General features: G+C 42.8%; 1 protein-coding gene across 2 annotated transcripts in view; it reads right to left on the bottom strand.

Moving 5' to 3' along the window:
* Positions 1-22,883, bottom strand: part of LYPD6B (LY6/PLAUR domain containing 6B) — a 67,055-nt gene extending 44,172 nt beyond the window's left edge. The window contains exons 1-2 of one of the 2 annotated variants that reach the window (XM_014534031.1): positions 22,865-22,883; positions 18,018-18,086 (exon numbers count right to left, since the gene is read on the bottom strand). The gene's annotated coding sequence lies outside the window, so the exon portion shown is untranslated. Of the gene's footprint in view, positions 1-18,017; positions 18,087-22,864 lie in introns of those variants that run through there. The other variant, XM_014534032.1, reaches the window with a different exon arrangement.
* Positions 22,884-25,624: the final 2,741 nt, after the last annotated feature.

Genomic DNA, 25,624 nt, shown 5'->3' with positions numbered 1-25,624 from the left:
AACAATAAAGATTTAATAAAAAAAAAAAAGAAAAAAAGAAGAAAAAAAAAGAAAGGGCAACCTAAAGAGTAAGAGAAAAAATTTGCAAATCGGTATCTAATAAGAAGTTACTATCCAAAATATATAAGAAACTTATACAACTCAATAGCCAAAAAAAAAAAATGCAATTAAAAAATGGGCAAAGGATTTGAATACACATTTTCTGAAGAAGACATACAAATGGCCAACAGGTACATGAAAAGGTGCTCACCATCACTAATTATCAGGAAAATGCAAATCAATATCACAATGAGCTATTACTTCACACCGATAAATGTTGGCAAGGATGTGGAGAAAAAGAAACCCTTGTGCACTGTTGGGGGGAATGTAAATTGGTGCAATCACTATGAGAAACAGTATAGAGGTTCCTCAAATTAACAATAGAATCCGATACTGCAATCTTACATCTGGGTATAAATTTTAAGGAAATGAAATCATTATTTCCAAGAGCTATTGGCACTCCCATGTTCACTGCAGCATTATGCACAATAGCCAAGATATGGAAACAACCCAGGTGAATGAATTTTTAAAATGTGGTATGTTTTCTTGGTATATGTGTGTAGAATATTATTATCCAGCCACAAAAGAGAAAGAAATCCTGCCATTTGAGACAACCTGAATGGACCTGAGGGCACAACTCTAAGTGAAATAAGTCAGAAGGAGAAAGGCAAATACAGTGTGATCTCACTTACATGTGGATTCTCAAAAAGTCAAAATCACGGAAGCAGAGAGCAGGACAGTGTCACCAGGGGCTGGGGGTGGGGGAAATGGGGAGATGCTGCTCAAAGGGCACAAACTCTCAGTTATAAGATAAGTAAGTTCTGGCGATCTGATGCATAGCGTGATGATTATAGTTAATAATACTGTATTATGTACTTGAAATTTGCTAAACGAGCAGATTTCAAGTGTTCTCACCACAAGATAAAGGTAACTACGTGAGGTGATGGAGGTGCTCATTAACTTCATTGTGGTAATCATTTCACAATGTGCATGGATATCAAATCATCACGTTGTACACCTAAGGACGGTTTTGTCAGAAAGTTTTTCTATCAATTTCCCTTCAATAAACTTGGCAAAGGGCTGGGGGGTGAATTAGGGTAATGAGAACTCGGAAAACAAGAAGCAGTTCATGTCCTTTGAGGCTCCCAGTCCAGGACTCCCTCCAGGCCCTGACTGTGCCGGTGAAAGAGCCAGCCCGGTGCCCTCAGCGGATCAGTGCAGGTGGCAGGGACGGAGACAGGAATGAAGCACCCCCACGAAGCACCCCACACACAGGCAGCCGGCTGGGCCTCAGAGCCAGCCAGCTGAACACCAAAGCCTGTTTCAGTGTTCAGCCTCCTGCCAACAAATAAAACTTACAGGATTTCTAGTAAGGAAAGGGTCTAGTTAATACTTTTCTCTACCTCATTCATACTTCCACACTTGCTTATCTCTTTTTTCCCCCTCTCTTTTGGAGACTAACACTAAATCAAATCAAACAAACAAAAAAAGCACACACAAACTCACCACCAATAACCAAAAATCCACCTTAAGAAAGGGATGTGTGTGTCCTGGGGAAGACAGAGGTGCTGCAGGTTTGGAATTCTCACGGTTACCAGAGAATTACGACCCGGAAGCAGAGAATCATTAAATCTGCTGGTCTCACCGTATCACAGCATGTAACACTGTACCTGCTCCTGCATTGCTCGCTGAATCAGGAAATTTAGGGGAAAGCCCCGCAGAGCCTAGTAAATCTGTCCCTTTGTCTTCCAATCATACCCAGGCATTCCCCTCACTTTTCACACAGGGCCTACCATCACCTGATGGGAGGTTTATCTAACAAAGTGTTTTTCTTGACATGCAAGCATTTCTCTTCTTTGACAGCAAAGCTGATTAAATCTTCCCAGAGAAAAGTTGGGCAGATGGGATCCCACCTTCCAGCCAGTTACAATGGGACAGACTCTCCACTTCCAATAGTTCCTTTCCTTTTCTTATTGCGAAGAAAAGTAAATAAGAGGGATACAATTTTGTAGAAAATTTCTACTGAAGATATAGTTGTTTTCATTTTAACTTGAGGTTGAAATATTTCTTACCAGTTTGGGTAATTATCTAATAAACTAACTAGAAGCACTCTTAAACTGAGTATGTCACTGCTTGTAAATTCAAGAAAACTGGAGTGAATACAGACCAACGGTGCAAGATTAGCTGCCCCGGCCAGACCGCACTTGACCATGTCAGGGTAGAGAATTCTGAGAATTCTGAGAAAACTGTGACTTTGCTTACTACCGCACTTGACCATGTCAGGGTAGAGAATTCTGAGAAAACTGTGACTTTGCTTACCGGGGCATTAGTAGCAAGAGGCATTTCCAAAAAGAGCTGTATGTTATAAATTAAAAACAGCTCTCTGTGAACTAATTAACTCCTCCACAGTCAGAATGCCCAGTTTAAAAAATAACACATCAAAATGTCCAGCATTCACCAACACCAGCAACAGTAATATATCCCAGTTAGAACTCTGGGGAGGAGGTTATATCTGTGGCATATGTGCTGATCCGAATAACACAGCCTGTTGTTTTTTTTTAAATCACCCGTCAAAAAAATAAAATATCCTTATAATAAGTTACACAGCTCTCCGTGCTTCAGAAGCAATTCACCAACACAAAAGCTCCAGATTTGACAATAGTCATCAGCACTGTCAGCTAGCTGCTGCGAGCCATTGAGATTGATTTGAGAGGTAAACTATCTCGGATTGCCTTTGAAAGTCATGAGCATAATTGCAGCGCTTTCTGATTCCCATCAAAGACCCATAATTACGCCAGGAGAAATGGAGGCTCTTGGATGCCCAGTCTGGTAACTAGGTGCACAAACTTCCCTTTAGATCCTTCTGGAACAACAGCCCTTAAGCCTCCCTGTGGGAGAGAAAAGCAGGCCTCCCAGCATGCCCTGCTTTCTCTAACCAGCTGCTGGTCTGTGACTCTGAAATCAATGGGTACAGCTGGAACTTTCTTTCCTCGCCCCCCAAACTTCGATATTTACAAAGAGGTTAAAAAAGAAACAAGTAATCTCCTGACCACTACAGTGGACAAGAATGGAAACTGATAGATGTACACTTTTGTTGTTGAGCTGGATAGAAGAGTAATTTCCATGCCACCCAGCTCTGAAGGGCTGCTTTCCATCCCATTGTGGGACGTGTAAAGCGGGCTTTGTACAGACTGGCCTGGCCTTTGACAGATTTATTGACAAGACCTACGTGCAGGGACACACCATATGTTAAGAAAGAGAAGAATGTGTACCACCAGGTTTGGAATTCTCACTATTTCCAAAGAATTATGACCCAGAAGCAGGGAGCCGTGAGATCGGCTGCTTTCACGTGTTCAGCAGCATATAACGTGCCTGCTCCTGCATTGCCTGCTGAATCGGGACCTCATAAAACACACGTTTGGCTTAGAAGATCATGGCTACAATATATTAGTATCAGGGGGGACTTATTAAAGGCATCTCTCAAGTTTCAAGGAAAACCAAAATTTCAAAAAGCAAGGTGAGTTAGCTGCCAGTGTCTGTCTGAGCTGCTGGAGAGGCAGTTCTTTAAGGAGGACAGGGGCTGCTCTCTGAACAGGCCTTCGCCTCAGTCACGTTTGTTTGTCATGTGCTTAAAGGACAGAGCATACAGGTTTACCTCTCACTTGGGAGGCATGGGAGAGGGGAAAATGACAGAAAACTGACTTTGAGTTAATTTTGCATTGACCTCTAGATCACAGTGGTGACAAGATGCTGTCTGCAGTGTAATATTTTACAATGTCAGTAAAGCTCTGACACTCTTGGGTGGCAACAGAGGGAAAGGCAGTGAACCACTGTCTGCGTGGTGCAGTCTATATAAAAAGGCTGCGCTGGGAGTCTCATCGCTTCTCAGCCCAAGTATGTAAATCTCTAGCCCCTCATGGAACACAAGTTATCCTCAAGGTCTGGTGTGTCCTGAATGTAAGTGGAGCCAGGAAACCTTGTTCAGATCCTGAGCTTCCGCTCTGATCACCCCTGCTAGGAATCGATTAACCTGAGCAAGTTGCTTAACTTCTTAGAGTCTCAGTTTGCTCATCCATAAACCAAGACAGGAACATTTAAAGTTCAGGGCTGTGGTGAGAAGTAAATGATAAGACAGATTGAGAATTAAATGAATTACCTATAAAGTATGTTTCGCAATGCCACGCCTATAGAAAGTGCTCAATAAGCACTTTATGGCACTTATTGAAAAAAACATAGTCCCCTTCCGGTTTTGTTCACTTTTGACTGTGGCAAAGGAATCCTTGGAGGAAGGAGACAGGGACAGATAGCGTAAGGAGCCGATAGAGTTAGGGCTTTCTTGTGGTTCAGGGAGCAGATTTAGCTGAACCACTATCGGTCCTGTGAACAAGCTCTGTGTACCACCTGCTAAGGCACTTGGTGCAGGGACGGCGTATTGAAGTGCCCGGCCGGTGTGAGATTGGTTCGCAGAGTATTAACCGCCCATCCCAATAGCCTGCAGATCCCATGGCAAAGCTTCCTGCTGGTGGTTCCCCAAAAGTCCTCCCTCTAATTCTAAGCCAAAAAGCAATGCATGCGCTGTTTCTTTGCTCTTGGTCATCTACATGCATTTTCTATATAAAAAGCAACACTACTGGCTCCCAAAGAAACAAGGTGAAGGGGAATAAGAGACAGGAGGAAATGGCCAGATGGAAGAATAGCTAAGGTACCCAATTACAACAAAGCTCTCTTTCCTGTCAGGATACTAAAAACAGAATCCCAGCCAGCTGGGCCAGTTACTCTCTTAGCCAATTGGCTACATATTTGATGGAAAGAGAGGTCCAATGGTGGAAAAAGAAAAGCTTTCCCCACCAAATGGGGAGTGGTAGGGAATGCATTCAAAAGCTGCCACTGTGGTGTTCCAAGTTTATCCTCTCCACGTGGCACGAATGGAATTGACTCAGCTCACAGGCTTGGGGCCCATCTCTCTAACGACCCGATGCTGCCAGTTCCACCTGCAATCTAAAACTCCGGCTGTACATTTGGTCCCACATCTCCCCACATGCAATAACTGAAACACCATTTTTCATGCTCTAGAAAATGCAAATACAGCTGAATTGAAGCTCTTCAAATCTTCCCAAACAATTCTACTAAAAACGAAAGCAGGTGAGACATGTCAAAGTAGGGATGGTTGAATGTCTTAGGGTATGGGGATGGAAAGCATGCATAATATATATATATAAATTGATTTCAGAGAGGAAGGGAGAGGGAGAGATAGAAACATCAATGATGAGAGAGAATCATTGATCAGCCACCTCCTGCAAGCCCCATGTTGGGAATTGAGCCAGCAACCCAGGCAATGTGCCCTGACCAGAATCGAACCATGACCTCCTGGTTCGTAGTTCAATGCTTAACCACTGAGCAACACTGGCTGGGCGGAAGGTCTTTTTTTTAGGAGAGTTGTTATTGGTTAAAGCATAGGTGTTACCCCAATTTTAAAGTCGGACAGATATGCGTCCTATACGGCTTCATGCAACATCTTTCAGGGTCATAACACCACTGCCTTCTGCAGAATCGGGAGGGTGACTGCCACGCGAGGATGTGTCACCTGCTTAGCCTAACTGCGCCACTAAAACAAACAAACAAAGAACAGACATAGTTTGGAAATAAGTCAAATGGTTAAAAAATAAAGCCAGTAGAGTTGACCCTTAAAACAACATGGGTTTGAATGGCACAGGACCATTTATGTGCAGCTTTTTTCAATAAATGCCATAAATGTATTTTCTCCTCTTTATGATTTCCTTAATAACATTTTCTTTTCTCTAGTTTACTTTAAGAATACAGAATATAACATACAAAACATGTGTCAATCAACTGTTTATGCTATTGGTAAGGCTTCAGGTCAACAACTGGAACCATATATCCAGGATGATGAGAGGTCTAAAAACTCTGCTGTAATTATAATATTTGAGAGAGCTACCCCTATTTGCCCAGAGATATGAAAACGTTTGTGAAGAAAGGGGAAAACTGAGAATTAAACTTCAACTGATAACTTTTCAGGTACTTGGAGAGGAGAACATTACTTCAGAAGATGATTTCAAAGAAGCTGTAGGAGACCCATTTGGGGTCAAGGTTTGAAATGCCCAACAAGGGACTGGCTGCCTGAGAGCAATGAGCACCCTGCCAATGGGGTTGCTCAACAGGAGGAGGATGAGCAATCCATGTGGATGTGTCAAATGGATTTCTGCACTTGGAGAGCAGGATCCTGGAAGGAAAGGACCCCGAGGCGCTTTCGATGCTATGGTCTTCATTGGAGCTGATGGTGGAGGGACAGGACAGGCAGGAGATGGACATCTCAAATCAATCAGTTGCACCACTGACCTTGACACAATCACATGCTTCATCTACTCAGGCTTGAAATCACCTATCTGAAAAGAGTTTGCCCTTACAAACCCACCCATGTGAATGAGTAGATTTTGTGGCTTATGATGACTAGCCTGAGTGAGTGTCCTGCTGTTGACACCTTAATATAAGTAGATAGAAATGAGGCAGAAATAAGCAAAAAGGGCAAAGAGTAGGGGGGGAATGAGCCCGTGAGCTGTAAAGCAGGGAGCTTGGGAGGAAGGCGTATAATTCAGAATGGAGAGGGGTAATCACAGGGCTGTGGGCTCTCACACAGACCATTGGCTTTTATTGCAGATCCTGGGAGAGAAACCACTGAGTAAATGTCAGTGTGGAGTACAGCACAACCACTTCTTCTTCACCCGCAATGGTGCCAATGTTCTCCTAGCTCCAAAGTATTGGGGAAAAAAACACTTTTCCTTATTCAAAACCTTTCCCTCTGATCTGTGTGTTACTGCAGACATGTGCCATTTCTTGAATTCCTCTTTCCCCATCCCCCTGGCCCTCGCCTTCCACCCCCAGCATAACAAAAATAGGCAGGGGATATAGGACCAAAAAAAAAAATCAAACTAAAAAAGGCCTTCCTATAAGGAATGAGAAAAACAGAATTCCTATCCTTGAGTTATAAACACTGAAAGGTAAGGGGAATTTTATAGACCCAGAAGTGATAAAGTGAAGAGAAAAATATCAAGCCCACCCAAAAGGTGATAAAATATTTTATTTGACTTTTGGAAAAGAAAATAAGTCATTAAAATGACTGTCAGAATGCCTCAAGGATAAGGGCAGTGAGTAGGTCTTGGCTATAAATGCTGTAGAGAGTAATAAAAGAGTTGGTTTTGTTTCCTTTGCATTTGTCTGGGCTGAGCCTTCCTACTTCAACACAGGAGTCATGGGCAATAGTAAAGTCAGTCCGCCACAGGGCACACGTTATTGCCTTTCCATCCAGGCCCTGTTCAAGAATCCCAGGGCGGCTGTCTCACCCAGACCCAAGTTTTCATCTAACATGAACCTACAAGGCATGCCCTCCAACCTCCAGGACTTCCGAATGACAAATTGTTTTCTTTTCATGGTTTCTAGTTATTTCATATTTACCTGCTTATAAATGGGTTGTGTGTGTGTGTCCTTATTTTTGTTAGTCCTTGGAATTCAACATGAAGGAAGCAAGGTTCCTGCCCCCAAGGAACTCAGTCTATAGTCTAAAGGGCCCTGGATTAATTCTGATGGTGTTTAATGATGTATTTCAAGTGCCTGAAGATTGAGAAAGGTGACAGAGTGGCTGTTATAAAAGGAACTGTTGATTCTATTTAAACCCGGGAGGATTAGTTAAGAATTTGTGAAAGTAGTAGGATTTTTGACTAACCCGCAAACCTGCACCCAGCATTTTGCTTTGAATATTTTCCTTTTACTTTCTACATGTTGGGCTCTCCCATGAGCGTGTCTTGGCTCAACTAAATCTCAGAAGACAGCTCCCAGTCAAAACTTAAGTTTCTCTAGATCTGTAATGAATCAAAATATTAAGAACTTGGAAATCAACTGAACTTTGGGATGAACTGGACCTAAATGTGTGGCCAATTAATATTGATCTCTACAACTACTCATCCATTCAAATTTTATCCAGGACCATTTAGTCTCATATTTGTCATCCCAATCATACAGAATCGGACCCAGGAAGAGGATTCAGATCAGTCACATGACAGAGGACAGGTAGGATGTGTAAATGGAAGCAACTCCAGCTGCCTTTCTGCAATACCTGTCTATGATGGCACATTTCTTCTTTTAAAAATATAAATGTTTTTTATTGATTTCAGAGAGAAGAAGGGAGAGGGAGAGATAGAAACATCGATGATGAGAGAGAATCAGCTGCCTCCTGCACACCCTGTACTGGGGATTGAGCCTGCAACCTGGGCATGTGCCTTGACCAGGAATTGAACCATGACCTCCTGGTTCATGGGTTGACATTCAACCACTGAGCAACACTGGCTGGGCCCAGCACATGTCTTTTTAAGTGTCCAGGCTCTCTCTGCACATCACAAGGACGGGTCCTTAAAGGGGCTTTACCAAGACCCACACTATATACTCAGTGGTCAACCTGCAGCACTACTAGGAAGGTACAGACAAGCAATAACCCCAAATCACCTTTCATTTTCATAGTCCTATCTTTGTCCTTTAGGTCAAGACCAGATAGGCTGTAGGGCCTTGTTACTTTTATACTCACTCTACATTGCTCATTAAGATGGCCACTTTTGACTACAGTATACCGAACAATACAATTTCCCAAATAGACACATGGCTGACAAGCTGGATCTATGAAATATCTTTCCACAATGAGCCATGGCTTCATGTCCAAGGCATGTTTTTGTAATTCATGTTACTAAGCAGGAACCCTGGCCCTAGAGTCCATTGCCTGGAGATTCTTATTCAGTTGAAACCAATATGAGCCAACCTGGATGACTCAAGGGAAATGGAAATGATGGGGTGAGTAATTGTTCTCTTGAAGTCACTAGTTGGGTAAAAGCAGTTGTTCATTACCTGACGGGACAGGTTTCTCAGGCTGGCCAGGAACAAAACAAATTAATCAATGTCACTTTCCTCCCTGACACCTCAACATTCTATATTTGAAATCTCCATTTCAGCTCACAGGTCAAGGAAAACTACCCGCAGAACTATGCATTTAGCCTCCGAGGATAACAGGGATCAACAAAGTAGGGGAGAAATGGCTGAGAGGACATTTGTAACTTCAGTGAGAAGAAATCCTAGGGGAACACCACCCGGGTCTCTGCTCTTGGTCACTGCCTTGGTTATGGAATCCTATAAAGAAATCCTATAAAACTAATATGATGCCTTATTCTAACAGGGTGAGCACACATGTTAGCAAGAGAAAGGTAAAGACTCTATGGCAGTTCATTTTAAAGACTTGAAAATATAAAACCTTTCCCTTCCAGTGTCATAATCAATCTTAGGAGCAAATCATGAATGCATTAGGGATCCTCATCCTATATAATAAAAGGCTAATATACAAATTGGCAGAACGGGGGAACAACTGGTCACTATGATGCGTATAACCACTAGAGGGCAGATGCTCAATGCAGGAGCTGCCCCCTGGTGATCAGTGTGCTCCCACAAGGGAGCACCCCTCAGCTAGAAGCCCTGAGCCGGGCTCACAGCTGGTGAACGCAGTGGCAGTGGCCTAAGCCATCAGTAAGACATCCCCCAAGGGTTCCCAGACTGCAAGAGGGCGCAGGCTGGGCTGAGGGACTCCCCCACACACACCCCCAGTGCATGAATTTTGTGCACTGGGCCTCTAGTTTGTAAATAATCAGAATCTCCACTATGTTCCATATTGCATTACTCTAATTTACCCTTTTGGGAGAGATACGTTAAAATACTGTTTCCTTGCACGTAGTAGTCAAATCAGTTCTGAAGAGCTAACACACGGTATAGTGAACATAAACAACAATACTGTATTATCACCATCAAACTTGCTGAGAAACTAGATCTTAGTTATTCCCACTACAAAAGGAAATGATAATGATGTAATGTGATGTGATGTGATGTGATGTGATAGAGATGCAAATACTAAAATGGCAATCATATTACAATATGTACCAAATCAACATGTACACCTTAAATTTATACAATGTTATACACCAACTATAGTTCAATAAATTTAAAAATACTGTTTAATTACAAATATAGTGCTACTTAAAAATATAGAAAATAAACTGATTTAATAGGTTTCTCCTACATTATTGCCTCATCTTGAAGTTCTGTTAGGTGACAGCTAAACAAGTTTATGCTATGTGCCATTTTGGCACCAATCTGATTGGATATATTGTGGAGGCTCTGAAGTAAACTTAGGTAAGAAGGCTTGCCCACACACCTGATCTAAGTATACCTGAGGTTTAAATACAAAAGAGAAGCAAGGCCCCCATGATCAGAGTCTATGCTGCAGATAACACTGTCCAAACACACTGATTCACTGTTCGTCTGGTGTTGTCCTACTGGGTAGTAAACACAGACCTAACATCCCAGGTTTAACCGTTTTTGCCCTCTTTATCCTAGTAGGACCCACATTTTGAGAAGGGGGGCGGGGAAACACAGCTAATAAGTAGACAGGACTCAGTTCACAGGTCACACATGGAAAGTAGTCGTGATGAGAACAGCAGTGTCATGTGTAGGTTTGTCATGTTTAGACGCAAAAGAAGTTTTCATCTCTATCCTAGAAAGACTTCCTGAAGATGAAATTTCGGGAGCTGCCTGAGGTTGAATTTGAAATGCTGTGCTTTGGATGGATTGCTGGAGGCAGCCTTTCAAGAAAGAGCCACTGAGGGTTGTAAGAAAGTTGCTGAAGTGCCTGCTCCTAAGGGCAGGGGGCTGGGGACTGCGTGGGCAGATGTGTAAGTACCCATTCTAACCATTTAAAATGCCTTCTCGGCTCAGCCTTCCTTGCCTAGAGCCAGCCTAGAGCAAAGTTATTTTTGTTAACTCCCTTTCTGTGTTTATTGTTAAGCAATCACCTTTACTGCCAGGAAAAAAAAAAGAAGGGGCTTACACAAACATTCAGGTATTGTCTTCCCACAATATTGGTCATAAAATCAACAAGATAGGGGAACAATGAAACCCAGCAACCACAGGGTGAGTCCAAACTGCAGAGAATTCAAGGAAGTACCATGTCTGAACCGTCCTCTCTGGGGATAAGGGGAGAAAACCTCCCCTTCAGGAGGCTCAAGGACTTCTGGGTGCTCCCAAGGGCCCCACGGTGAAGCACAGCTTTCTAAGCGCAGTCATCCTGCTCACTGTCCCTGAGGCGTGGCTGCCTCTCACCTCTCCTCCCTCCTCCACACATAGATCACGCCCTCCTCCTGGGGACGGCCAGTTCCAAAATAAGTGATGTTAGCCAAAGGCAAACTAATGCCAATGACGGAGAACCCAAGGTGCAGGCTTTGGTAGTCCTGGCCACCACGCAAGAGGCAGTGAAAGCGGGATGGCCAGGACCAGACCATCGCAGGAAGCAATTATGTTTATGTTTATGGCCGGGAAAGAACAGCCCCAAAGGCCTCGGAAACAAAGGGAGCTTCCTGCCTCTGTTCTGTCCTCTCATCCTGTCGTAAAAGGCAGGCTGAGCTATTCAGCAAAGCACTGTGGGAGAACCACTGCTGCAGAGACCTGCCTGGCGTCTATGGCAGGGGATAAGCTGTCCCAGCTGGTTGGAATAAGAAGAAAAGGAAGCATCCAAAAAGGAAAAAGTACTTAATGTAGGTAGGACAGGATTATAACTCTCCAAGATGAGCTGAAGGAAAAGATGATGAAGGTAACAGAGTTTCCGAGAGAATGAGGAAAGCATCCCTAGGCTTTCTTGTTTGACAGTCAAGAAACCTGGCCTTCAGGGAGGTTCCCGATGTGGGAAGGGGGGAGGTGATGGAAGGGACGGGGCAGCCAGCCCTCTCTGGTGGGGTTGCGCACACCCAGATTGCCTGGCTGCCAGTTCAGATTCTATCTGGAGATCCTCAGGGTGAGCATGCAGGTTCTTATGGACACATAAGTGTGGCCAAAACCTCCCAGCAGCAGGAACAGTCACTGAGTCAACATAGGAGAATGAGGATGTCAGAGCAAGGAGGCTAGTTGGCTAGTTGTGTAGTTAAGAGACAACAATGGGCCTTAGCTGATTTGGCTCAGTGGATAGAGTGTCAGCTTGCGGACTGAAGAGTCCCAGGTTCGATTCCAGTCAAGGGCACCTGCCTGGGTTGCAGGCTCGATCCCCAGTAGGGGGCATGCAGGAGGCAGCCAATCAATGATTCTCTCTCATCATTGATGTTTCTATCTCTCTCTCCCTTCTCCCTTCCTCTCTGAAATCAATAAAAATATACTTTTAAAAAATTTATTTTTAAATAAAGAGACAACAATAGTATTTGATGGAGCAGAGATGCAGATGGCTACAATGACTGCCCATAAGAATTAGACTCCAATACATGCTTCACACGCCTCAAACTGAGGAAGGGGATGTAGGCCCTTTACTAAGACTTTGGTGCCAGGGGTTGCTTCATCCATGGTTGCCAGGGTGACCTTTAAATGTCAGTAAAATTTACCACTTTCCTTAGATAAACCACCTGGTACTACCTGGAGAATGGACTGAATTTAGTTCCACAAATGCTGTATAAAGGAGGCTGTTAACCTACTCTTAAACAAAAAGTTAAATAACCACATTTTCTTTGGAGCTGAGGCTTTCTGATGACCTGAAGCCAAGAACAAGAGGCTCTCTGAAAGGCTAGGGAGGGGCATTATTATATATTCTCATTCTTCAAACACTTAACCCACACAGAGTATGACAATGATACCATGACAATGACCATCACCAGACACACCCACACATTTACATCCAGGAAAATTACTCTCTGTTGCATGGGATCACAAGTGTCTTTATTATCTCTATAAATAGGGTCTCCTACAATGTGACCAGCACCATTTTTGGCCAAATGGGTGTACCCAAACTCTCAGTGTTCCTCTCCAAATAGCCAATCCCCCTGCCTCTCAAAAAACTACATGGTCCAAGAGAGAACTCTGCTCAGAGTCAGGAAGAATTAGTTTCCATTAACTTGAGAGGCATTTGGGGTTAATGTGCAGACTCTGGAGGCAGTCTGCTGGGGTGAAACCTCAGGTCTGCCACGCAGTACCTCCATGACATTGGGGGAAGTTACTTAATCTCGCTGTGCCTCAGTTTTCTCACCTATAAAATGGGGATAAAAATAGTACCTACTCATAAGATTTTTGTAATGACCAAATGCATTATGATATGTAAAGAACTTAAAACAGTGCTTGGCATATAGTAACAATATTAACATTATTATTACTATCTTTATTATTATATTCTGGGGTATGTTCCAGACAACCTCTGTTTTCCAGACTTCTCTCAGATGATATGATAACACCAACAAAGTTTAAAGGCAAAATAAAAATCATTTTAAATGAAAGTAATTTGGGGTTGCTTTCATATCCAAGTTAAGAGCCTATGGCAAATTTTAAGTGGTCATGAATTCTTTGCAGCTATTCCATTAACAAGTGAAGCCTATTTTCAGCCCCCTCCCCTGTGGGCTGGCCCTATGACATTCTTTGACTAATGGAACGGACAGTTTCTGCTCTTCTCTTCTTGCTGGACAGCTCTGTCAGGTGACGGAGCCTGAGCTAGCCTATTGGAGGATGAAAGCACAAATGACAGAGATGAGTTATCCCAGCTGAGCTCTCCTAGGTCACCAGGCAGCAGCTGCATACAACAGGGGAGAATGGCTAAGCCCAGCCCAAATTGCTGACCCACAGAATCATGAGCAAATAAAATGGTTGCTGTTTTAAGCCACTAAGTTTGGGTGGTTTATTATTATGCAACAAGAGATAACTGCTACAGAGCCCTAAACAAATGAGGCTTTCATATCAGTAGCATTTCAAATGCACTAGCACACCTATGAAACCAGGCTGCTTGTCTCTTTGCCAGCAGGTTCACCCACCCCCACATGGTGCTTCCAAGTTCCCATCTCACCCACCTGGTAGCCACCTAGTGAGGCCACCACTGTCAGCATATCAACTTGGGAAAAGCTAAGAGTAATTGATGATCAAATCTGGGAGATGAAGGCAAGCTTTCTGTGCCAAGGTAGGTGCCAAATTGGGTCTTTGCGGGGGCAGCGGGGGTGGAGAGGTATGGGAACACATGCTATTGTTCCTTTTAGTCTGTGATAACTTATAGGGACAGACCTGGCAAGATTTGACCTCCTTGGAAGTAGATTTACACCATAGGTCTTAAATATTGCACAACGGTCCAGCCAGTGTGATTCAGTGATTGAGCATCGATCTATGAACCAGGAGATCACAATTCCACTCCCAGTCAGGGCACATGCCTGGGTTGTGGGCTCGATCCCCAGTAGGGGGCATGCAGGAGACAGGCAACCAATGATTCTCTCTCATCATTAATGTTTCTATCTCTTTCTCCCTTGCCCTTCCTCTCTGAAATCAATAAAAATATGTGTGGTTTTTTTTTAAATGTGTTTTGTTTTGTTTTTAAAAGAGGTCACCAGTCTGATTCCCAGTCAGGGCACATGCCCAGGTTGGGGGCACAATCCGCAGTAGAGGAAAGGCAGGAGGAAGTCGATTAATGATGTTTCTCTCTCATTGATGTCTCCCCCTCTCTCTTTCTCTGTCTCTCTCTCCCTTTCTCTCTCTCTCTCTAAAAGCAATAAAAATATATTTAAAAATATATATTGCACAATGAAGTGAGCAGATACCTTCAAGCGTGAGCAAACAAATTCAAAATCAGCATCACCAGGTGAGAATCAGGGGGAGCCAGTCAGAACCAAAAATGTAATCCGCATGGCCCAGACATGTGGCTCCAAGAATGCAGGAAGCCCCAAACACCTTCATTTTTTTCTGCTGTTCACAGCAAAAAAAATGATACATTTTAAGCTTTGATTTTTTCCATGACCTAAGCAAAAAGAAAACCATACTACACATAGTACAGGGAAAAATACACCAAGTTCCATAGACCAGTGTTCTTTCATCTGTAACGTGCAGGAAGAATTGATAATCATCTTGGTAGGAAAATCACTTGAAATATGTTATGAGAGATTTTGGAGGCTTAAAATTCCGTGTCTATTATAAACACAGTCACCACATCTACATGAAACAATCTTATTAATTTGATAGGTTGGGTCAGCCTTGGTGCTAAAGGTTCTTAGACCAAGACCAGTAGCCTCAGTCATGCATGTATTTGTTTGTTCATCTCATATATTTGGTGAGCACACACTTTGTACTGTCTATTCTGGAGAGAGGGTATATAAGGAGAAAGTTGGTGGGGTTGGGCAGAAAAGTGGGGATAGCAAGAATGATAGAAAAGTAGCTATGACACCTCACATTTGAAGAGTTTACAGGTCTGGTCATCTTGAAAAACTAAACTCCCTGCTTGAAGCAACTTAGAGTAACCCAGCAGAGTTCAACCAAAATTGCTGCATCAATTGGAACTGATCAGGGAGGGTATAAGTCAAGAGAGTTCAGAAAACTCCTGATTTCATGGAATTATAGAGCTGACTGGATATAAGTGGTCCATGGATGAAGATGCAAAACTGAAGTAATTTACCCAAGGACGTGCAGCTAATTTCAGTACAGAGCCACGTCTAGGTCTCCTGGGCTCCAGGCCAGTAAGACTCCCAACCCCATAGAGATCCTGCTCAAGATACAGGGTGTTTACACTGTGAGGGGACATAGACACCCCACAACTCCAAGTCAACTGTCAGTAGACAGAAATTGGCCATCCCATTCCGTGAGCTTCAGATACAACTTCTTGTGGCATCAACTTAAGGGCCCTCTAACCATAGACAGCAGTTAAAGTAGGCTTATGAAAGCAAAGGCACAAGAAAAGACTTGTTACATTTAAAATTCAAAACATAAACAGACAGTAACTATGTGAACGAACTATACACACGGGGAAAGGCAGAGCAAAGCGCACAAACGTGTTCATGACTTACAGAGTTGGCATCTTTTCAAATTGGGCACTTTTTAGTCTTCATTATTTTCTCTGTATTCTCTATAAGCCAAATACCCTTCCACAGTCTTGAACTACTTATATATATATATATATATTTGTTAATGTTTGACTACATCCATGCAGAAGAGACAAAATGCTAATGGTAGGTGGACAGAGGGCAAAGGGCATGTGAGTAGGGTAGAATACCAGCCATAAATACGTGCACGTGGGTCTAGGCTACAGCATGAGTGACCTCAAGCTGTGCTGTTCAGTCAGTTACATCCCCATTTGCCACTTTTTGCTGGGCTGTCTTACTTTGAACAACTCACCTAATCTCTTTAAACCTCAGTTTCCTCACCTGTACAAGGTAGAAGTTTATAGGACCTTCCTCCTAGGGATGCAATGCAGGTTAGAAAGAATAATGCAAATAAAATGCTTAGTCTAGTGCCTGGCAGAAAATGGGAGCCAGTAAATGTTAGCTGTCATGATGGTGGTGACAGAGACGATAAATATTAGAGTTATTATTTTTTATTACCATTGCTATCATTATTATTATGACTATCATTAGGATGCTGCTGCTGTTCCTGACATGGTGTTTAACACTATAACTAAGAAGCCATTAAGTTTCCTTGCTTTGGAAGATCACCCAATACTCTCCATATGCCTCATTGCTGGACCCTCACTTCTCCGATCTCCTTATACTTCGGGTTTATTAATAGCAGACTCGTAAGTTGAAGTAACAGCTCACACACCTCCCAATATTCCCTGAGGGGTAACAACAATGATAACATACAGATTGCTACTTGTTTTCTTGGACCTAATTAGGGTAGTACAATATCATCCTTTTAAATAAAGCAAGGAGCAAAGAATCTTAGTAGACATCTACAGAATATGGCTTTGTACTTGAAACACATAATTAGCACTAATAAACACGGATGCTAATAATCCAATCTTTAGACAAGAAACAGGAAGGTAAACATGGCCCAGGCCCCATCAGCTCACAATCTCAGACACCTTCCTTTGGAAGCGGCCTCCTTCACCCTTCAGATGCAAGGTGGGAGGTCTGTTTGCAAGCAGAGGGCCTCTGGGCTGGGCGCTGAGAGCCCACGCCAGGGAGATTACTCAGCAGACCAGGCTCAGGTCCCTGCAGCCTCAAAAAGACATTCCTTGGTTTTAGCAGCCTGACCTCAGAAAAACAGATCCCAGATTCAGTTTTCTCACTAGGAAAAAGGAGACATGCCTAACAACTGAACCTGATCAGCCTGTGTATGAAGCACCACACCTAAACCAAAAGGGCAAAATGAAGTAAAAAGCAGTCATCAGTAAAACACAACTTTAAAGGTGCCCGCATCGATGCCACTGCCTCTTCTCTGTGAGAGTAACACGCTCATCCTACTTCGGATCAGGAGATAGTTTCTAATCCTTAACATTTAAATGTCCTCAATCATGAATGCTAAATAATCAATGCAGACACTAAGTGAAGTTAGCAATGTATTTCACTTGACATAGACACTTTTGAGCATCACTTCCTACCTACTCCCCAGCTAGTCTCACCCCCATACCTGAGACGATTACTCTAGAACAGGGGTGGGCAAACTTTTTGACTCGAGGGCCACAATGGGTTCTTAAACTGGACCGGAGGGCCGGAACAAAAGCATGGATGGAGTGTTTGTGTGAACTAATATAAATTCAAAGTAAACATCATTACATAAAAGGGTACGGTCTTTTTTTTTTAGTTTTATTCATTTCAAACGGGCGGGATCCGGCCCTCGGGCCGTAGTTTGCCCACGGCTGCTCTAGAAGGTTCTCTTCTAACTGACCAAATTAGAAAAGTCTGTGATCCACTGATCATCCCCTGAGCATGACTCTCTCCTTGGGTTCACCAGAAATGGAAATAAAGCCAAGCCAGGCTTTGAAATGCCTGGACCGAAGGGAGCAGGGAAGGGTTAGAATGGGATAGAAAGCCTGGCACATTACCAAGGTGATGGACTAAAGGCAGAGTCCCAAGACACCCAAGGGGGCACGTGGGTCCCTGACAACCTACTCCAAAGCTTCCAAATGAAACGCTGAGGTCGTCTGTAATCACTTCAATTCTTACCTTGAGAGAGAGCGTGGTGTCAGCCTCCAGCAGTGAAGAGGTCTGTGCCCAAAGGAAGTAGCCGCCAGTCTGCCAAAGATAAAAAGATAAGGTAAGAGCCAGTGCTGGCAATGAGTTAGATTCCTGAACAGCTGGAATGCTTCCTCGCAAAAGGCAAGTGTCCAGATGTTTGAGGACTTTGCAGAGTTGAACAGCAGCAATGTAACCAATTGAACAATATCAAATGCATGAAATCCTCAGAATCAAGTCAGGAACTGCTGTTAAGAGAGAGAGTGAGCTAACGTTCTATTACCACGCACCTGGGCCCTAACTAATTGGGAATGGTAATAATTGGTGAAATCATATACCTCATCACGTCCCTCCACAAAAATGGCTGATTAGCAAGGATCTGGCAGAACTCGGTATAACACTGACCTACATCAGGGTATGTTGGCAAGTCAACACATTCACACATTCAACACATCCACAACAATGCAGACTCTATGCTGTTGAACCAATCTGCTTTGGAAGGCAGCCCTACAAGCTGATGAAATAATGACAACATGAGGCTTGAATCTGGATGAGGAGGTGAGAGGAAATTGGAAACTTTTTCTACATTGCACTCAAATAAGCAAATGGAAAAAACAAATAACAATTATGCCCAAATTTTAAAAAATTGTATTATATATTTACACTGAGTGGCCAGATTATTATGACCACCTCATCAGTACAATGAAGTGAATTAGTTATACAAATAATAGTAATAATAATAATAACAATAAAACTGTGAGAGTATTTGCTTAGGAAGTTTTCAATATTCAGTATTTTTGGAAGTATCAATGAAGTACTGATGGGATGGTCATAATAATCTGGCCGGTCATAATAATCTGGCCACTCAGTGTATATCCCTAACTGTGATGGTTAATTTTTTAATTGATTTTTAGAGAGAGAGAGAGAGATGGAGAGAGAGAGAAACATTGATGTGAGAGTGAAACATCGATCAGCTGCTGCCTCTTACATGTCCCCCACTGGGGATCCAGCCAGCAACCCAAGCATGTGCCTTGACCAGGAATTAAATGGGCAACCCTTCAGTGCACAGAACAACGCCCAACCAACTGAGCCACACCAACCAGGGCTGCAATGGTTAATGGTATGTGTTTATTCAACTTGGCTGGGCTATGGTACCCAGCTGTTTAGCAAACACATCTAGATATTGCTGTAAAGATATTTCTTAGATGTGATTAACTACTTTGAGTAAAGCAGATGACCTGCCATATTGTGGGTGGGTCTCATCAAATCAGCTAAAGTCTTAAGAGTAAAGACTGAGGTTCCTCTGAGTCTCCAGCCTGCTGGTCTGCCCTGCAAATTTCAAACCTGCCAGCCTCTACACTCATGTGAGTCAATTCCTTAAAATAAACATCTCTCTCTCTCTTCTCTCTCTCTCTCTCTCTCTCTCTCTCTCTCTCTCTCTCTCTCGTATGAGCATACATATACAGCATCTAATGTCACTTATAATACATGTATACTACATAAAGAAGACAACATTTAAAAAAGGAGTATGAGGAAAAGTTGGCCTACAGAAATGTATGTTATAAAGTAGTAAACTGTTACTTGACATGGTTATAAGTTGGGCTCTGAGTATCCTAGTGGCCAAAGCAAAGAAGAAAACTGACGTAAGATAATCACATTGACTTTTAGATGAAATACAATGTACATATTGCCTAGCTTTTGATTATCATTGAGAAATTTCTCCCAAAGTGTCCCTTCCTTGGGTAAATTCTTAAAGTATCCTTTGTCACCCACATTGGGAGGTGTGTGGGGGGGGAGGGGGTCGGTAATAATTAATAGTGCCTCTAAGTGTACACAGTAGGGAGTCTCCTATGAAGCTTCTTGTCGCTTCCCTCAGGGCCAGATACAAAGTCAAAATGGGGTCTAAGCACACAGCAGTTGGCTGGATCCAGGGATAAAAAGGAGAATTTCTGGAAGAACAATGAACTCCATATCCTATGAGATATTTCCCATAAATATGATCATTTCTCCCAACAAAAAGTTGGGTGGGAATCAGGCTACAACTGCCTGAGACTTTGGTCTCTGCCACAGCCTGGAGTGAAGGTTTTCTCTGCTGCTGACTCGGGGCAGATCACAGAAAGACTGCCCTCAGAAGGTTTATAAGCTCAGGTTTAAGCTTATGTTTGCATGTAGAAGTCATATACCCTTCCTGCTTTGGAATCAATTTTTTTTAAATGTTTTCATATGGCATAACATAAAATTCTCCATTTAACATTTTAAGAGTACAGTTAAGTGGCATTACGCACATTCACGATGTTTTGCAACTATAACCAATATCCATTTCTAGAAATTTTTCATCCTCTCAAACAGAATCTCTGTATCCATTAAACAGTAAGTCCCCATTACCCTTTTCCCTCAGCCCTTGATAACCACTATTCTACTTTCTATCTCTATGACTTTGCCTATTTGAGGGACCTCATATAAATGGAACCACACATTTGTCCTTTTAGGTCATTTCACTAAGCATAATGTTTTCAAGGTTCATCTATATTGTATCATGTATCAGAATTCCATTCCTTCCTATGTCTGAATAATATTCCATTGCAAGTATATACCACATTTTGTTTATCCAGGAATCAATTTTTATCTAACTAATTGAACAATGATCAAATACTTACAATGGGGAAAGTTTGATTGTTTTCCATATTAACTTTATTCTAAGAACCGTGTATAAGAGGCAGAAGAGCTACTCCACAAGGAACCAATTAATCATATGAATCCTAGTTTCAGAATCAGTAGCAGCAGCAAGAAAACTAAAGCCTATTAAATAGGTTTTCTTCCCTGAGGGTTAGGTAAATCTGCCCCACAATCTTAATTAATGTTCTTTACAGTTAAAGCTGAAGTGAGATAAGAATATCCCCACTATGCGGAATTCTTCATGTTACTGTATCTAAAGCTTAAGTGCCATCTTGACCACCAACCCGGTGATGATAAGCTTATATAAATACAGCTGATGTCAAGAAGTCAGAGAAACTACTATGAAGTACTGCAGATAAAATACCCGAACAAAGTCAACTAGAAAAGCATGTCTCCCCCAACCTGCTTGCCATCCATAAGCTTCTGCTTTCTTGGACAAATAAATAAAGTAAAAAAATAAATAAGGTAACCAGCCTTCTAGGTGGAAACATGGGTCTTAAGACAGCTTATCTCGACCAAAACAACTGAATAGTTGAAAGAGAAAGCAAGAAGCTGCGCTCCACTCTGTTTTTCATCTTCAGAGTGTATAGAAGAGCAGATGGCACAGAGGGGAGATGCCACTGTGCACTCAGATGCACAAGAGGGGCCCAGTGTGAGTCATCAGAAGATATCCCCAGGAAGGTGATGAAAATAGTCATTTTTGCGCTCTGGCAAGGGAACTACAAGCAAAATTAAGAGCCACAGAGAACTCAGGCCAGTTTGTTCAGCATTAACTTCTCAGCTGGGAGGACTTTGCAGTCACCCAGACTGTCAGCACATGGATGAGCTGAAGTTCATTCGCTAGTTTGGTGCTCAGCTAGCCAGGAACATGTCATCTAAACAGCAAAAGATCTTTTAGAGAAGTATAGATAATTTAGTCTTGAGTTCCTTCTGTATGTTTTTTTAAGACTGATTTCAAGAGCAAGAGATTGTTGTTGTTTTAGATAAAAACAAAATGAACACTGTTAAGACTGCTCTTTTCAGTAGCTAGTTAAGGAATCCATTGCTCTAAAACAGGAGACATTTCCCTGGGTTGTAGAAATTGGCCCCAACAGACTGAAACTAGGATGCTAATACAAAGGATCTCAAATTAGCCTGAACAGGAAACCCCCCAACAAGAAGGTACTGAGTTCTTTGTCCCAAGTAATTATTCAACCCTTCTTCTCAGGGCATCAGTCTTACACACTCGAGAAGTAGATAAGAGGCACAACTTAAGCACTAAAACTTTATCTGTGACAATCATCATGACCCTCCAAGTTGTGTTACATTCGTTCAAGCCTTTCTGATGCACACACACATGCTCAAGAACAGTTCTCATGGCCTGGATCCATTCTCAAAGATAAGAACCTCAACAAGGCAATCAGGGTTCAAGAATAGTTATAAAAGTAAACTTGAACTTGGTAGAATGCCAATTCCCTTTTGCATGGGCTCAATCGTCCTTCTCATTTCAAAAGTCATTAAGTTGAAGTCCTAACCTACAGGAACTCAGAATGTGCCTAGATTTAGATATAAAGTCTTTATAGAGGTGATTACATTAAAAGTTGGTCCTTCGAATAGACTCTAATCCAGTGTGACTGCTGTCCCTCTGTGAGAATATTTGGACACAGACATGTACAGAAGAAACACCGTGTGAAGACACAGGGAGAGAACAGCCACCTGCAAACCAAGGAGAGACGCCTCAGAAGAAGCCATCCCTTCCCCATCCTGACCTCAGGCTTCCAGCCTCCAGAGCTGTGAGAAGAGAAATTTCTGTTGTTTAACCACCTAGTCTGTGGTGTTGTTATAGCAGCCCTAAATAAGCAATACCCTTCCCCTTTTCTCTCTCCTCGGAATACCAGATTCCCAGGAAGGAGCCAAAAGGTTGCAGGGATACTCTGTTGCCTACCCCTCTCCAGGGTCTTACTGTCATTCATCTTCTTATCCCCAACAGGGTAATCTATAAATCCAAAGAAAGTGATGAGTAGAAACACCTCAGAAATGCCCTGAAGACCCCCTACTCCAAAACATGGAACCAAGGTCCCAAGGGCCCTGGTCTCCACATGATAGGAACTTTCCCAGCCTTCCTCAAATGCTCTGTGCCGACTAGAAGCCACCCTGATAACAGCATCTCTGGGATACTGTACCCAGAAATCGTGTCCTCATTTCTCATGCCTCCATACCCAGGGCTGGCTCAGATGCCTTGGCTTAAACAACCTCAGTTCCTTCTCTTCCTAAAAAGAAAAGTAAGAGTTACAAGCCAAAGTGCCTTACATGTTACTGAAGCAAGTCTGGAGCAAGAGATTAATAAAGACAAAAGGACTCCCAGTTGCTTTGAGACTTGAGTCATAAAGAATTACTTTCTCCTTCACTGGAAAAGTTCATACATGAGAGCTGACTGATGTAGTGCTGAGAGCCACAAACACCATAGTTTATTCACTGGAAAAGTTCATACATGAGAGCTGACTGATGTCCTTTGTTAGTGCTGAGAGCCACAAACACCATAGTTTCATTCCGTATTCTCCATAGATAATGTTTGTCCTACAGCACAGGTGGGTATTAGGTCTGGCTCCAGATGCTAGGACTTGGATGGACTATGCTGGATTCGGAGGGGGGTCATAACAAGATGGGCTGTTGGAGGTAAGTCACAAGGAACAGTGGGAACATAAGGGATCACCCAGCCCATACTAGTGTCCCAACTCCATTAGTGTCCTCAAGCTCTCAGTCTAGCTCACGTCACCTCCCCAAAGCCAACACAAGCTCGACATAGCTTTGCCTAGAAGCATCCAGAAACAAATGTAAAATCTCCTACTATTAGAAGTAATGCCCTCAAATACTCTTGGGGTCAGCAAACAAGGCCCCTGGGTCCTCTCTAGGCTGCAGTGAAGGGCTGGGGGTTCTTGTCCAGGGCACATTCCAGCAGCAGGGGACCACTAACACCCACACTAACACTCAGGCCTGCCAAGTCCCAGCCCACAGAAGAGAGAGGGCAGACTGATGCAATTAGGCAAATGAGAACTTGTCAAACCATTTAGATAACACAGTACTTGGATTTATTCCCTTCCCGTTACTGGAGGGTCATTGTGCTTCCACCCCTGCTGATTCTGAGGATTGCACAGCATTTTCCTAGCCAGGAAGCAAGAAAAAAAAGGGGGGGTGGCTAATTTCTCAGCCTACAAATTCCAGGGTTCTGTGGTTAAATCAGCACGCATCATACATCAAGCCAAGGGTAATTTGACTTTCAGAATCAAGGGATACCCTCTGTGGAGTGACTTTGCCACAGAATCTGAAACTCAGTGATGAATTCTGAAACAATTCAAGTACCCAATTAATAAAATTTTAAAAATGAAAATTCCTCATTCAATTCGATCTGTCTTACACCTCTTAACAACTGATTACATATTAGCCTTGCTAATGGTTCTGTTTCAATTACTGAGCTGTGAGCATCTCAAGAGTCCATGTGGAATATTATTCTTATATACCCTTCCATGCCCAGCATAGTGTGGAACACAAAACAGAAACTCAGTAAAGGCTCAATTACTGATTGCTTCTTGCTTTTGAAATATTTTTCCCTGTAGGGAAGCAAATCCACTCTACCTGCCACATTTAATCAACAAAACAACTACTTTCTCCCCCTGGCCCTCACCCCCTCACCAAACTAAATCAGCAACAGGCTCTTCACAATGAATGACCATGGTGAGCCCAGTGCATCACACAGAATAACAAAGTTACAGATGGAGCTTCGAGGTTGATAAATTCTTGTCCTCTGTTTTAAAATCTGAGCATATCTGTGTGTTTCCTAGGACTGCCTTCACAAATTACCACAAACTTAGTGGCTTAAAACAATAATTTATTCTTTCACAGTTCTGAGGGCCAGAAGTCCAAAACTTCTCGGAGGGACGATCTGCCCCATGTCTGTCTCCTCCTAGTTTTTCCTGGCTTATAGCTACACAAGTCCAGTCTTAAGCCTCTGTCTTCACATGCTCTTCTTGTGTCTCTGAATCAAATATCTGTCTCCTTTCTCTTATAAGGACACTAGTCATTAGACCTAGGACCCACCCCCAAATCCGAGATGAGCTCAACCTGAGATCCTTAACTTAATTACATCTGCAAAGACCCTATTTCCAAATCAGGTCACATTTACAGATACTTGGGGTTAAGACTGAGCTATATCTATCTTAGGGGATACTATTCAATCCACTATAATATCCCAAAACCAGAACCTATCATTTTTATCACAAGCCCTCTCCTTTTCCCAATGCTCTTCTTCATATTACTAGACTCATTTCCCAATGAGGGCCCAGGCTGAACTGTCATCTCTAAGGGCTCCCACCCCATTCCCCCCAATTCCAATCAGCTCCATAATCCACAGTAATGAAGTTGAATCAAATCTACTCAGCAGAATTGCCCATGCCTATCTCCTCTCTTCTATGCCTGCTGCCCAACCACCCTGGTCCAGCTTGGATCACTTGTCTGAGACCAGATCATGACTTCTTCTTACCTGTTCTCCCAGCTTCCTTTTATGACCATCCTACCTGTTGCTGTCTTAATAGAGCCTGGCCATGCCACAACCTTGTACACAAACTTTCAGTGGTCTCTAACCAAAGAAAGCCCAATCTTTTTTATAGTCCAGCATCTGGGTCTACTAGACTGAGTCCCAAACCCTCTCCCAGACTTATTTTCCACTGCTCCCCTCCATTTGGTCCAGGCTTTGGTCAAAGTAAATTACTTACTGTTCTTAAATAGCTCCCCAAAGGCCTCCAAGACTTTGAAGTCCCTCTGCCTGGGATTTATTTATCAATTCAACAACCTTTTGGCTATGTCTCCTTGTCTCCTTGTCAATATCTCACCCAAAATAGCTCAACTCAAAGACAACTCATCCATAAGTCTTTGTCCAGTTTCATCAA

Source organism: Myotis brandtii, unplaced genomic scaffold, assembly GCF_000412655.1.
Source record: "Myotis brandtii unplaced genomic scaffold, ASM41265v1 scaffold125, whole genome shotgun sequence".
NCBI lineage: Eukaryota > Metazoa > Chordata > Mammalia > Chiroptera > Vespertilionidae > Myotis > Myotis brandtii.
This window is presented reverse-complemented; position numbering and strand designations above follow the sequence as displayed.